The sequence below is a fragment of the Scyliorhinus torazame genome, chromosome 18, assembly GCF_047496885.1.
Source record: "Scyliorhinus torazame isolate Kashiwa2021f chromosome 18, sScyTor2.1, whole genome shotgun sequence".
In the NCBI taxonomy this organism is placed as follows: domain Eukaryota; kingdom Metazoa; phylum Chordata; class Chondrichthyes; order Carcharhiniformes; family Scyliorhinidae; genus Scyliorhinus; species Scyliorhinus torazame.
The window spans coordinates 87,295,767-87,299,627 of record NC_092724.1 but is presented as its reverse complement, the minus strand read 5'-3'; positions in this window follow the sequence as shown (position 1 = coordinate 87,299,627).

The window sequence follows — 3,861 nt, the reverse complement described above, 5'->3', positions numbered from 1 at the left end:
GACTGTAAGTCTTAGGTCAACGCTCGCTACGAGATAGGCGCTCCTAGCTACCAATCCGTACCAGCTTCAAATCCCGTAGACTCGGGACCCGAACGAAAGGCCATTTGTTCCCCTGACCTGGTGGGCCAGTCCGAAGCTAAGTATAGGCCTGTTGTAGAAGTAGCTGAGACGTAGAATTCGTGCATGAGTAGCGATTACTGTGTATAATAAATGTGCTTTGATTTGAATCTTACTAATCGGTGTATTGAGTTATTGATCATTACTTGGACTTGAACCTCGTGGCGGTATAAAAATACCTGGCGACGAGAGCAAAGGTTATAAAACAGAGCCAATTGAACCAACCAAAAGTTAGCAATAGTACATGGATTACGGTAGAATGCTATCGTGTAGATTAATTTGTTCTTAAGGGCAGCACGGTAGCATTGTGGATAGCACAATTGCTTCACAGCTCCAGGGTCCCAGGTTCGATTCCGGCTTGGGTCACTGTCTGTGACATCCTCCCCATGTGTGCGTGGGTTTCCTCCGTGTGCAGAAAATGTGGGCTTGAAGTAACATGTTGAAAGTTGTATTTCAATGAGAAATCATGCCATTCATGACTTGAGAAACAAGGGCCATGTCAAACATTACGATACAGGGAATACTATGTCGGGCAGAAATCTTCTTGCATGCCTTTATGATATTGTTGGATGTGATGTCATTCAGTTTCACTAACTCAGGAAAATTGGAAAAATGGTCAATGACTACAAGATAGTCTTTTCCAAAAAGGTGAAAAAGATCAGCACCAACCTTGATCAATGGTGATGTTACTAGATCATGTGGTTGCAGTGGCTCTTTGCATTGCTGATTTTGATGGGATTGACATGTTGAACACGACGATATCGTGTTCGCAATATCATTGTTGATACCAGGCCAATAGATAGACGGTCTGGCACGTCTTCCACATTTTTCAATGCCTAGATGACCTTCATGTAATCTCGACAGCATTTCAGAATGCATGCTTTGTGGAATTAGTATACCATCTACAATAGTCAGTTCTACAATAGCCATTGTCTCAGCAGTATACCATCTACAATAGTCAGTTCTGATTGAATGGCTTGATATTGCGAACAATTACCTTTGGGCCATCCTTCTTGAAGATGTTTCATAACTTTCAACAACGTGGTATCTTTCTGTGTTTCAATGGGAATTTGCTGAAATTTGACACCTGATACAGGTAGTAATTCTTTGAATAGTTGTAAATGTGAATCAACATCATTGATGGATTCTTCTTGGAGAATGTCAGTGTTGACTGATCTAGATAAAGTATCAGCAATTACTAATTCTTTACCTGACATATACCTCAGTGTGAAATCGTATCTTCTCAATTTTATCATTAAACGTTGAAGTCTGAGAGTCATGACATTTAAGTTTTGTTATATGATGTGTACTAGCGGACAATGGTCAGATTCTACTATGAATTTGGCTAGACCATATACATAGTCGTGGAATTTGGAAATCCCCGTGACTAACACAAGACACTTTTTTTCAATTTGGGCGTACCGACACTCCGTGTCAGTCATCGATCTTGACACATAGGCAATAGGAACCCAATTATCAAAACGGTCTTGTTGCAGTAAAACAGCACCTATGCCATTTTTACTTGCATCAGTTGAAATTTTGGTTGGTTTTGTTGGATCAAAAAATGATAAGCATGGACTTGTATCAATTGTTTCAAATCAGTCCATTCTGCAGTATGTTTGTCAGTCCAGATGAATTCTGTATTCTTATCAATTGACGTCGAGCAGTTGTTCTCGCGGATAGATTTGAAATGAACTTTATCTTTAGGAATTTGCATTGCCTTGATAGCTTGCACTTTGTCTTGAGATCTGGTTTTATGCCTTCAGCCGTTATGCTGTCACGTAGGAATCTTAAAGATGAGGCAGCAAACATGCACTTGGCCTTGTTTGACTTTAAACCATAGTTGTCAATTCTCTTGAAAACCTCCTGAAGAAGCTTGATATGCTCTTCAGGCGTTGTTGACCAGACGATTATGTCGTCAACATAAACCCAAACTCCTTCTATGTTCTCGGTCATCTGTTCCATTGTTCTGTGAAACATTTCAGAAGCAGATATGATACCAAAAGGTATCCTATTGAAACAGTACCTTCCAAAAAATGTATTAAAAGTACAAAGAAGTTTACTGGAGTCTTCTAATTGCATCTGCCAAAATCCTTGAGACGCATCAAGCTTGGTAAATATTTTAGCATTTGCCAAGCAGTGATATCTTCTTTCTTTGTTATTGGATAATGCTCTCTCTTGATACTTCTATTGAGATCTTTTGGGCCATACAGATTCTTATTTCACCTGTAGGCTTTTTTACACAGACTAGGGAGCTTACCCAGTCAGTAGGTTGAGTAACCTTAGAGATTATTCCTTGAGTTTGAAGTCTTGACAATTCAGCTTTCAGTCGATCTTTAAGTGGAGCAGGAACATGTCTAGGTGGATGGATCACCGATTTGGCATCCTTTTTCAGTTGGATTTTGTACTGAAAAGGTAACGTGCCCATACCTTGAAAAACATTTGGCTATCGTAAAAGTTGCTGAACATCATCAGTGAGTGCACTTGATTGACAGGTATTCATGAAGATTCTCTGTATGAGTTTCAAATCTTTGCATGCTTGTGCTCCAAGTAATGACTCATTGACAGTCTTGAACCTTACTTGTTGTTGAATTTCTCTGTTTGTGACACTTGGGTAGCAGAATCCGTGTGAAAAAATGGGGTTGCCATTTTAATCACGCAATGAACATTCTGGAGGAATCATTTCATAATGACTCTTAATCTTGGACAGGTCCTTGGAATTCACAAGATTCGCCGAGGCACCGGTATCCAATTTAAAAGTGATTGGAATTGTGTTAACATACACAGTAGCCATCCATTCGTTGCTTACTATGTTGACTTTTTTTTCTTCCGTTGCTTGAAGATTTTTTTCATACTCTCGATGAGGTAACTTCATTGTTTTAAGATGATCCTTGCTTGCATGTAGATCATGCTTGATGGACGAATCAACTATACCAACGAAGAAAGTATCTTCTAATGAGAAAATATTGTCATCTTAGTGAAATCCTCTCACGTATGGATTTCTTTTGTTTTGTCCACAGCTCGTACTTTGTGATATTTTTTGTGTGTAGGAGGAATATATTCAGCAGTTGATTGACACTGTGAAGCATAATGATTGAGTTTCTGACATTTTAAACATCGTTCGCCAAAAGCAGGACAATTCCTGTTTTAGTGGCGTTACCACATCTGTGACACGTAATCACGTCGTCATGACGTAATTGTGACATACACGCATGCGCAGACTTCTTGAACGTTTAAGGGCAGCACAGTAGCACAAGTGGATAGCACTGTGGCTGCACAGCGCCAGGGTCCCAGGTTCAATTCCCCGCTGTCTGCACGGAGTCTACACGTTCTACCCGTGCCTGCGTGGGTTTCCTCCGGGTGCTCTGGTTTTCTCCCACAGTCCAAAGACGTGTAGGTTAGGTGGATTGGCCATGATAAATTGCCATTAGTGACCAAAAAGGTTAGGAGGGGTTATTGGGTTATGGGAATAGGATAGAAGTGAGGGGCTGGTTTAGCTCACTGGGCTAAATCGCTGGCTTTTAAAGCAGACCAAGGCAGGTCAGCAGCACGGTTCAATTCCCGTGCCAGCCTCCCCGAACAGGCGCCGGAATGTGGCGACTAGGGGCTTTTCACAGTAACTTCATTGAAGCCTACTTGTGACAAGCGATTTTCATTTTCATTTCATTTAAGTGGGTCAGTGCAGACTCGATGGTCCGAATGGCCTCCTTCTGCACTGTTATGTTCTATGTCTTGCATTTTGGT